General features: G+C 34.0%; 1 long non-coding RNA gene across 1 annotated transcript in view; it reads left to right on the top strand.

Moving 5' to 3' along the window:
* The window catches only part of LOC140603492 (uncharacterized), a 37,527-nt gene that overhangs the window by 11,866 nt on the left and 13,036 nt on the right, over positions 1 to 12,625 (top strand). Inside the window, exon 2 of the long non-coding RNA XR_012006483.1 lies at positions 9,605 to 9,764. This is a non-coding gene — a long non-coding RNA (uncharacterized lncRNA). The remainder of the gene's footprint in view (positions 1 to 9,604; positions 9,765 to 12,625) is intronic.

The following is a 12,625-nucleotide window of genomic DNA, read 5'->3' as shown; positions in this document are numbered from 1 at the left end:
TTTTGCAGATTATATTAATATTATGTATTGAAATTGTTAAGAAATTCACATAAGCACACATAATTAGAGCTAATAAACAAATTCTGCAAGGTTTGATGATACAAGATAATAAAAGTTAATTGTATTTCTGGGGCTCCTGGGTAGCTCAGTTGCTTCGGCATCCAACTTTGGAGTTTTGGCTCAGGTCATGATTTCAGAATGAGGAGATTGAGACCATGGCAAGCACTGTGCACAGTGAGGAATCTGCTTCAGATTGTCTCCTCTGCCTCTCCTTCTCCTTCTGCCCCTCCCCCTGCTCATGAGTGTGCTCTCTCTCCCTCTTTCTCAAATAAATAACTCTTTTTAAAAAAGTTAATTGTATTTCTAAATGCTGACAGTGTGATAATCCACTGAAAATAAAATTAAAACAGTTCAATTTAAAATAGCATCAAAACCAATAAATTATTTAGGAATAAATTTAATAAAGTATCAAATATGTATGCTGAAAATTATAAAAAATAAAGTAAATAAATGGAATAAATAAAATTATAAATATTTTTTTTTATTTTATTATTTGTCTCCCTCCATCATTTAGCATAATGTTTTTCTACAGTTTATATGGAATAAATTTATAAATAGAATAAATGTGAAGCTATCCCATGTTCATTGATTGGAGTTGCTGCCATTAAGAGGGTATTACTCCCAAGTTGATCTATAGTTTCATTGCAATTTTTTAAAAGATTTTATTTATTTATCAATGAGAGACAAACAGAAAGAGAGAGAGAGAGAGAGAGAGAGAGAGAGGCAGAGGGAGAAGCAAGCTCCATGCAGGGAGCCTGATGCGGGACTCTTATCCTGGGTCTCCAAGATCACGCCGTGGTCCAAAGACAGGCGCTAAACCACTAAGCTACCCAGGGATCCCCGATTCATTGCAATTTTTATCAGAATTTCATTTGGCCTCTTTGTAAAAATTGACAGGGTGATCCAGGAGTTCATATGAAAATGCATATAACTCACAATAGCTAAAGAAACTTGAAAAGAATAACCATGTTTGAGGATTAAAACTTCCTATTTCAAAACTTACTACAAGTCACAGTAATGAAGATCCTGTTCTACTAGAATAAAGATAAACATATAGTTCGATGAAATAGAACTGGGAATCTAGAAATAAAGTTGTATACATTTATGGCCAATTGATTTTCAATAAAAGTGCTGAGATGGTTCAATAGATCAATTTTTTTTTCAACAAATGGTAGTAGGAGAACTGGATATCTGCATTCAAAAGATGTAATTTGGGTGCCTACTTTATATCATAATCAAATTTTAATTCAACATGAATGAACAACCTAAATCTAAGAGCTAAAATTATAAAATTCTTGGGGCACCTAGGTGAGTCCATGGTTGAGCATCTGCCTTTGGCTCAGGTTGTGATCCCAGAGTGAGTCCTGGGATTGAGTGCCACATCAGGCTCCTCTCAGAGAGCCAGCTTCTCCCTCTGCCTATGTCTCTGCCTCTCTCTGTGTGTCTCTCATGAATAAATAAAATCTTTCAAAAAATAAATTTTATATAAAATTATAAAATTCTTAGAAGGAAAAATAGATACAAAGCTTTGTGACTGATTAAGCAGTCATATCTCAGACATGACACAAAAAAGTACAAGCTCATAAAAGTAAATAAATATGGCTTTGGCTTCAGAGGACAGGGTCAAGGAAGGTTTTGAAAAGACAATCCACAAAATGGAAGAATATTTTGCAAAGTATAAATTGTATAAGAGTCTGATATCCAGAATTCTTAAAGAATTCTCACAAGTCAACAATTAAAAGACAACCTAATTAAAAATGCACAATGTATTTCTTCCTTTATCCAAGAAATACACACATGACCAACAAGCAGATGAAGGTATCTGCTAAACATCATCAGCTACTAAAGAAATTAAGTCAAAACCATAAAGTGATACCACTTTACACCCACTATAATGGCTATAGTAATAATTTTATAAGGGTGATAACAAGTGCTGGCTAGAATGTAAAGTGAATGGAACTCTCATGCAGTCATTGAAACAGAAAATAGACCAGCCACTTGGAAAACTCTTTGGCTTTTCCTCAAAAATGTTAAATATGGAGTTTATTTGATCCCACAATTCTGCTCTTAAGTGTAATATCCAAGAGATATCCACACAAAATAATTTCTGCAAAAAAGTTCATAGCAGCATTATTCATAATATCCAAAAGTGAAGATAACACAAATGTCTATCAAATGACAAATAGGTAAATGAATTTGGTCTGTGTATACAGTGACACCTGTACATATGGCTCATTAAACAGCTCTAAAAAGGAACTGAGTACCAACACATGCTATAACATGGGTGGACTGTAGAAAAACATTATGCTAAATGATGGAGACAAATAAAAACCATGTGTATGTATTAATCCTTTTTTTAAAGATTTTATTTATTTATTCATGATATACATAGAGAGACAGAGAAGCAGACACACAGGCAGAGGGAGAAGCAGGCTCCATGTGGGGAGCCTGATGCGGGACTCAATCCCAGGACTCCAGGATTGCACTCTGGGCCAAAGGCAGGAGCTCAACCCTTGAGCCATCCAGAGATCCCCGTATGTATTAATCCTTAATAAAGAATAGATCCTTCAGGGACTGAATAATATTTTATATAAAGAGAGGAGAGGGACACCTGGATGGCTCAGTGGTTGAGCATCTGCCTTTGGATCAGGTCACAATCCTGGAGTCCTGGGATCAAGTCCTGCATCAGGCTCCCTGTAGGGAGCCTGCTTCTCCCTCTGTCTATGTCTCTGCATCTCACTCTGTGTCTCTCATGAATAAATAAATAAAATCTTTAAAAATTTAATAAAAATAGAGGAGGGAATGATAGGCTTTTCTTTAAAGATTTTCCCTTTAAATGCCCCCAAATACGTCTCCCTTTTAAATGCTCATATGCTTCTCTAATGGAGATTTGGCATACACTGACCCTGGTCAGATTTCTTACCCTGAGTGCATTTAAAACAATGTTTATGGTGCATTCTCTATTTACAAGGCACTTTTCTCTGTAGTCCTCTTCAAGGAGCTTATAGATTTTGGAGGATCCCAGAAACAAATTGTATATAATGATATGTATATGATATACACAAACATTATCTATATATGAATGATATACGATTCACTGTATGTATAGTAAGTAAAGTAAAATGTGTCAAGAGTCAAATAATACTTTTCAAGAGAATATATACTAAAGTCAAGAGTGGAGAGAAGCTGTTAGTTGAGATAGTTAGTCAAATTAAGTCAGTGAGGATGGGATCTGAGAACAATTCCAGTCAAGAGAGTCAGCAGTGACAATAGATGCAAAGGCAGGAAATATACCTGATGAGTTAGAAAAACACTGAGGATGAATGTTAGTTCTTATGAAATATTCTAGTGGGAAGAAAATTTGAGATAATTGTCTCTACTTCTTGAACTTCAGGGATTTATTAAAGATTAATATACTGATACTCCTTATACACTCAGTAGTCTTAGCATAGTGGTATTTCTCAAACTTGAATAGTATGTGAACAATCAGTTTTGACTATTTTCTTATAATGTTATTTGAATGTGCACAAATGCAACATTTAATGCTTCTAGCTTTTGAAGAACAGTGTATCAAACCAAGTGTATATGTCAAATATGAATAAAAATCTTAACATTTTCAAATTAGCAGCATTAATATGGTGAATGACATTTGAAAATCACTGCTGCTGACATGACCGATAATAAGTATTTCATCATGTGCTCTTAATTCTGGAGATTTCTATGGCTGTGTGACACAGTATATCTCAATCTCCCATTTCTTTTCTAAACTTGAACTATATAGTTTTCTATACAGGATGTTACTTATTCCTTTACTGTGACTGAATGCATCACAAAGATAGAATATTTAACTCAATGCTTTTATTATTATCTTAGGAAAATCAAGGTAGCATGACTTAGTGCCAATATAACTGGTCACACAGAGATGTGTGGTCATTGAGTTTTTTTCAGTATTTATTAAAAGTTGATCATACAGATAATTCTACTCTGCTTAGTTTTTCTTCCAGTTTATTATACTAGAAGCCACAATTTTTAATCATAGAAATCTTGCAGAAAATTTCATGAATATGAATGTAAACAACTAAAGCTTTATAGTTATGTACTTATATACTTAATTATTTATATGTATAAAATTGCCAAGAACATATAGTATTTCCTAACAATGAAAGATTGTAATCTTGTCGTAATTTTGGAAATAAGACAAAATGGAAAGACAAAAATTGATAAATTTAGTACCAGGTACTTTGAGTTTGAGATATTACTAAAATATTAAAATAGACATGGCCTAAATATAGGCAGTAAAAGGAGCCAATTGTTGCAAACAATGACAATATATTTTTCTTTGCTAGATTTATTTATTTATTTATTTATTTTATTTTTATTTTTTAATTTTTTTTTACTTTTTATTCACCTTTTTTTTTTTTTTTCAGGAAACACAAAATATATTGGAAAAAAAGAACAGCACCACCACCAACAATAACAACAAATACCAAGAGGGTAACAAATGTTCCAGTGAAATGGTTATTTTACATATTTTACATAACCATAAACTTCTACAGTTCTTTTTTTTTTGTATTTTTTTTTATTGGTGTTCAATTTACCAACATACAGAATAACCCCCAGTGCCTGTCACCCAATCACTCCCACCCCCGCCCTCCTCCCCTTCTACCACCCCTAGTTCGTTTCCCAGAGTTAGCAGTCTTTACGTTCTGTCTCCCTTTCTGATATTTCCCACACATTTCTTCCCCCTTCCCTTATATTCCCTTTCACTATTATTTATATTCCCCAACTGAATGAGAACATATAATGTTTGTCCTTCTCCAACTGACTTACTTCACTCAGCATAATACCCTCCAGTTCCATCCACGTTGAAGCAAATGGTGGGTATTTGTCATTTCTAATAGCTGAGTAATATTCCATTGTATACGTAAACCACATCTTCTTTATCCACTCATCTTTCGATGGACACCGAGGCTCCTTCCACAGTTTGGCTATTGTGGACATTGCTGCTAGAAACATCGGGGTGCAGGTGTCCCGGCGTTTCATTGCATCTGAATCTTTGGGGTAAATCCCCAACAGTGCAATTGCTGGGTCGTAGGGCAGGTCTATTTTTAACTCTTTGAGGAACCTCCACACAGTTTTCCCGAGTGGCTGCACCAGTTTACATTCCCACCAACAGTGTAAGAGGGTTCCCTTTTCTCCGCATCCTCTCCAACATTTGTTGTTTCCTGCCTTTATTGTACTTCTAAAGAACATGTGATTATTTTCTTTCTAATATAACACCCAAATGATATCCCAACATAATTCACTATGCTTTTTTTTTTTGTCATCTCATAACAAACTCCAGAGAATCATTACTTTCCATTGATTCTACTCATCCTGTACTTGATCCACAAGCCTGAGATTTACATATAGAATTTTGTTAATTTTTGTTTTGCTTCCCCAAAGTTACTAAAATAAAATGTTAGTACTATGAAGAATTACCAAAAGATATAAGGACAACAAATAAACTGAAATATAATTCTAGAACCTACTAAAAATCTAAAATGACAGCCATTGGGCAGCCCGGGTGGCTCAGTGGTTTAGTGCCGCCTTCGGCCCAGGGCATGATCTTGGAGACCCGGGATCGAGGCCCATGTCGGGCTCCCTGCATGGAGCCTGCTTCTCCCTCTGCCTGTGTCTCTGTCTTTCTCTGTGTTTCTCATGAATCATTTTTAAAAAAATATTTTAAAAAATAATAAAATGACAGCCATTATATAACATGTTGTAATGAAAATCACTTGCCCTGATTTACTTATATCCTTAGTTGTATTCCTGGTGGTGAGACTCGACAATAGTCACCTACCCTTCAATTTCTGACCATGTGAAGGTTAACACCCTCAGTCGTTCCTTGATGAAATCTCCATAGGGGCCTGAAGAGAGATTTACCATAGACCAGTAAGATTTTGCTCCACTCTAATGGGTAAGAGTAGAGAAATCCCATCCAGTAAGTGGGGGCACATTGTAATTCTGTACTGGGCAACACATTTTACAGTATAGAACTATGCTAAATTCATGGAAAATGTAACTCAGTACTCGCAAAATATTAGTGAATCACATTCAACAATCCATTAAAAGGATCATTCACCATGGTGAAGTGTCATTACTCTAGAGACGCAACAACGGTTCAATATCTGTAAATCAATGTGATACATCACATTAACAAAATGAAGAATAAAAATCATGTTATCTCAAAATGCAGAAAAAGCACTTTACAAAATTCAACAACCATTCAGTATCCTGATAAAAACTCTCAGTGAAGTGGGTGTAGAGACAACATACCTCCACATAATGAAGGCCGCATAGGAAAAATCCACAGCAACATTGTGTTCAATGGTGAAAAAATGAGAGCTTTTTCCTTAAGAACAGGAACAAGACAAAGATGTCCCCTATCATTTATTCAACATAATACTAGAAGTCCTAGTCACAGCTATCAGACAAGAAAGAAAAATAAAAGGCATCTAAATCGATAAGAAGTTAAACTGTCACTATTTGGCATGCTACTACACATAAAAGTCTGAAAGACTCCACCAAAAAACTATTAGAATAAATGGATTTAGTAAAGTTTTAATATTTGATGTTTAAATATTTATATATTTAAATAAATATGCATATTTAAAATAAATATATAGATGTATATTGTACTTCTATACATGAATAATGAAATATCAGAAAGAAATTAAGAAAATAATTCCATTTAGAATTGTACAAAAAAAAATACCTAGAAATAAACTTAACCAAGGAGGTAAAAGATTGTACTCTGAAAACTATAAAACACTGATGAAAAAAATTAAAGATGATGCAAACAAATGGAGACATTCCATGCTCATGGATTAGAAGAATTAATATACTTAAAAGGTTTGTACTACCCAAAGCAATCTGCATATTCAGTGTAATCGCTATCATCAATAGGGATATCACCCAAACACCAATAGCATTTTTCATAGAACAATTTTAAAATTTGTATGGAATTACAAAAGAGCCCAAATAACCTAAGCAATATTGAGAAAGAAAAATAAAATTTCAGGCTATCACAATCTCAGATTTCAAGATACTCTATAGGGATGCCTGGATGGCTCAGTTGAGCATTCAGACAGCTCTTGATTTTTGGCTTGGGTCATAATCTCATGGTTGTGAGTTTGAGCCCCAGCTCAGACTCTAGACTCAGTGCTCCATGGGGAATCAACTTGAGATTTTGTCCCTCTTCCTCTACCCTTCCTCTACCCTTCCTCTTTCTCCCTCCCCATGTCTCAGACAAATAATTAAAAAAGAAAAAAAGATATACTACAAAACTATAGTAATCAATACATCATGATATTGGAACAAAAAGACACATAGATCAACAGAACAGAAGCAACCCATGCTTATGTGGTCAATTAATCTACAATAAAGGAGGCAAGAATATACAATGGGAAAGAGAAGTTCTCTTCAATAAATGATGTTGGGAAAACTGGACCACTCTTTTATACATAAAAAGAAACTCAAAGGTGATTAAAGATTTAAATGTTAGACCCGAAACCATAAAAGTCCCACAATAAAATATAAGTGGTAATCACTTTGACATTGGCCTTAGCAACACTTTTATTTTTCCAGATATTTCTCCTCAATCAAGGGAAACAAAAGAAAAAAAAAAAAAACAACTAATGGCCTTATACCAGAATAAAAAGCACCTATGTGTAATAAAAAGCTTTTTCATAGCAAAGGAAACTACCAAGACAAAAAGGTAACTTACTGAATAGAAGATGTTTGCAAATGATATATTTGATAAAGGGTTAATATCCAAAATATATGAAGAACTCATACAACTCAACAACAACAAGAATAATCTGATTTTAAAATGGACAGAAGAGCTAAAAGGACTTTTTTTCCAAGACAAGATACGAATGGCGAAAAGGAAAGTGAAAAGATACTTAACATGACTCATAATCAGGCAAATATAAATCCAAACCACAATGAGTTATTCCCTCACACCATTCAGAATGGCTAGTATCAAAAAGACAGGAAGTATTGGTGACAATGTGAAGAAAAAAAGGAACTCTCATGTACTAGGTGGGAATTGGTGTAGCCACCTTGGAAAACAGTGTAGAGGTTCCTCAAAAAATTAAAAATAGAACTACAATATAATCCAGTAATTCCACTACTAGGTATTTACCCAAAACATATATTCACCCTTATATTTAATGCAGCATTGTTTGCAATAACCAAGATATCGAAGCAACCGAAGTCTACATTGAGAGACAAATGGATAAAGGAGATGTGGAAAAAAATATATATATACATATATATATTAGCCATAAAAAAGAATGAAAGATTGACATTTGAAACAACATAGTCAGACCTAGAGGGCATTATGCTTAATGAAATAAGCCAGAGAAAGACAAATACCATTTGGTTTCACATAAATATGGATCTAAAATAGAAAACAAAGAAACAAGAAAGAATCATAAAAAAATACCATAAATACGGAGAACTGGTGGTTGATAGAGGGGAGGGAGCTGGGGGGATGGGCAAATGGGTGAAGGGGAGTGGGAGGTATAGGCTTCCAGTTGCAGAATAAATAAGGCTCAGAGATGAAAAGTACAGCACAGGAAATATAGTAAATAGTATAATAGCATTGTATGGTGACAGATGGTATCTACACTTGTGAACGTCACATGTATAGAGTTGTCAAGTCACTATACTATACACTTGAAACAAATGTAATATTGTGTGTTAACTGTACTTCAATTAAAAAAATGTGGAAAACCAAAAAAACAATTCAATGGATCTATAATATCACTTCCAAATAAGAATATAACACAAGCACTCCTGAGCCTTTTTTAAGTGATTTTTTTTTTTCTGTGTTACCCACGTAATACAAATACTTTGGGAGCAAATGCAGTTTTTATTTTTTATTTATTTTAATTTAATTTTTTTTAAAAAGATTATATTTATTTATTCATGAGAGGAGCAGAGAGAGAGAGAGAGAGAGAGAGGCAGAGACACAGACAGAGGGAGAAGCAGTCTCCATGCAGGGAGCCCGATGTGGGATTCGATTCCGGGTCTCCAGGTTCATGCCATGCCCTGGGCTGAAGGCAGCGCTAAACCGCTGAGCCACCCGGGGATCCCCACAAATGCAGTTTTTAATATATTCTTTATGCCTCCTAAATTGTGGATATTGAAGTTAAGTAATAACAGCAATGAGCATAGTTAATATTTACAAGGTTAAAAATGACACAATATCATCCTGATGGTGTTTCCAATTGTCCTCTTTGTGAAAACATGAGGATCCTTATAATTCAACAGATTGAATAAAATAAGCAGTGTGTTGCTATCTATACAACACACTTTCTCTATTGGGATTTTCCATTTCATTTTTCATGTGAATGGCATTAATAGGGGTTTCCAAACATATTTGACAACTACAAATGGTCCTTCAACTCTTGTCACCAATACTCAAATTTGCATATAAATTCCTGTTCTCCATCATATGACAAGTGAATGAATAAAACAACTGTTTGCTTTTCAGTTGGAGAAAAGCATTTCAGGTGAACTGGAGGTGTGATGTTGATAGCAAGTTACAGAAGACAGCTGCTGGAGATGATCACCATAAAAGCACCTCTGGGAAGGATTTGAAGATGTGTTTTCAAGGGTGACTGTTCCACAGAGCTGAGATACCAGCAGCCATGGTAAGATCCACACATTCCAGTAAACAAATTTTCTAAATTACCTCTTTACTGCATGCCTCTCCCATTAGCACGGCCACCTCCTTGTCATTCACACGGATGTAATGATCACTTCTGCAGCATTTACACCCTGAGCCTGACTGGCTGGTTGCCTCTTACTCTGTGGCAAGATTATTGATTGCAGATGCTTATTAAGCAAGTATGAGGCAATAAGCCATGAGAGCTGTTGATAATTCAAGAGGCAAAGCTAGTAATTATATAGGGATTGGGAGGATTATTACATACATGGCCTTGGTAAATATGACTGATTGCTATTGCAGTGCTGTGATGACTCTTTGAATTTAAATGTATTATTATCGATTTTTTTTTGTTTTTATTGCATTTTAAATTGACGGATTTTTAATGCAAATAGTCCATTCCATCCAACTGCCAGAACATGCTACTGTAACTTGATGATTAACGGACATGTGCTGCAGTTAGGGTTTCTACTGCTCAGTCCAAGACAAAGCCATTATCTTTTTCTTCCAGATGTACTTTCCTTTCATCGCTTCTGAATGTAACACATGTCGTGCATCAGAATTTTGGGTCATTTTACTTTTTATGTATTGGCACTGTCATGCCGCTTATAAAGATGCCAGTTAAAATCATTAAATAACAAAGTGTCCTACAGTTTGCACTCAGTTGTGACTATGTCTTCCTGCCTTTGTCTTTTTGTAAGTTCACTTTGCCAAGGAGACAAAATTCTCAAAAGGTAAAATGTGATAAAAATTTTAAGGAAAACTAGATAATGCCAATAGTCTGAAATTTGTACTTAGCAAAAGTAATTGTTTTCAGTGGTCAATATTGTGATTCTTTGAGGTATTTTAAACGGAAGAGGTAGAGACATGTCAATATTCTAAAATACTGATCAAAGATACTGAGTAGGGTGAAGAAAAGTATGTATTTTATTGTATGTTCATATTTAGCCCAATTTTATTTCCCTTGAAATATGCACAAGAAAAAGAACTCATATTCAGAATTGTGGAGGCTTGCTAGCTAGTTCTAAAAACAGAGATTATAACATCCAACTGCTCCATGGAGCAGATGAATAAACAGATCCCAGAAAACATAAGAAACTTGGCTGAGGATATACATTGCATCAAAGTTAAAACTGAAATAACAATATTATTACATTCTATTGATGGTAAACATTTATGGGCTATCTCCCATACACAAGCTTTATATTATCCCAGTACTAAAAGAACTTTATAAAGTAGGTATTTTTATAATCTATTTGTACATAGAAGGGAACTGAGGTTAAATTAGTCACTTCCCTGAGGATAGATGACATAAAAGGAAGATCCAATAGAATTAATATCTAGCTACAAACTTCTTGTCTTTAATCTCAGTACTATTGGTCTCTGACTGTAGTATTGTCATTTTTCCCTTTAAATGCATGTTATTAATTCATTCACATATTCAAGAGATATTGAAGGATTACTATATAACACTACTCCAGACTTTATAATGTAAGAAACATGAAGGAGGGAGCTTATCCATCTTTATCACCTACATATCCATAATCAAGGAAATAGCAAAAATACATAAGCCACTATAGTTTAAAATAGAGATAATTCTATCAAACTTTAATGATGTAAAGAGATAAAGAGTAATAATGACAGAATTAATATTAGGAAAATGAAAGGGATTGAGTTAGTTGGTCTGAAAAATAAAGAGCCCTGAGTTCAGTGAATATTAAACTTAAGGTTCTTCCAGCATATCTAAAAGGAGATATAGATAGTTGACTATATATGCCTAGAGCTGTGCTGTCCAATATGGTTACCACTAACCACATATGGCTATTTAAATTTAAATTAATTTAAATTAAATACAATTACAGTTCGTCATTTAGACTGGCTAGATTTTAAGAGCTAAATAGGTACACAGGACTACTGCCTACTTACCCTATTGGGCAGTACAGATACGGAACATGTCTACCATTGCGGAAGTTTCAATAGAACAACATTGGTTTAGGGTTCAAAGAAAAGGTCATATGTAGGGACATAAATTTGAGAATCAAAAAATGACTCTTTTCTTTTACTTGAACAACCAATTAGTGGTATGTATTTCTGAGATGAGTAAGTTAGAGAAAAGAAGAGAGGTAATATGTAAGTTGTGGATTGAAAGTTTTCCATCTAAGTATAAAATTGAATAATACTTTCAAATATTTAAAATAATTTATAGTAAAGAATAGAAGGAAATTTGTAAGTAAAAATGTCAGAATCAAACTTTAAATACTATTTAGTCTCCTTTGCAAAGAAAATAAATCCCTACAGTCTCCTGAATATATCTGATAATTTTTGAAAATGCATTGAAGACTTTTTTAGTATCATCATCTCCAATTCATATAGTTCTGTTCCTACAGATCCAAAATATCCTATGGATATTAAAATATAATGATAAACATCTTAATCCCATTCCTAAGATACTGGTAGAGTCAACCATTCCACTTCCACATATGCACAAGAACCAACATTTCTGCTGATAATTAAGATTAGAAAAGTTCAATCACCTAAGCCACCCAAGTAACTCCATTTTAGGACAAAATGACTGCATAAGCAAAATCCATATGTATCATCTGTGTAGATTCTTTCTTTGATCTTCTGCATCTTTTAAGATTTGTCTTATTCTTTCACCAAAATTTCAAACTTCTATTGTTAGCAAGTGCAAGTCTCAGAGTCCCAGACCTTAGTGTGCTTTACATATACTTTTATATATAAATTACGTTATTAAAAATGTAAAAAGTGAAAGCTGTACCCTATTACTACCATAAAATTAATTTTAGGTTTCTCTTCTCTTTCTAGTTCCTTCCTATTTCTATTTTC

This window comes from Canis lupus, chromosome 14 (genome assembly GCF_048164855.1).
Source record: "Canis lupus baileyi chromosome 14, mCanLup2.hap1, whole genome shotgun sequence".
Lineage (NCBI taxonomy): Eukaryota > Metazoa > Chordata > Mammalia > Carnivora > Canidae > Canis > Canis lupus.
The sequence above is the reverse complement of the archived record's forward strand: the minus strand, read 5'-3'. Positions and strand labels throughout refer to the sequence as shown.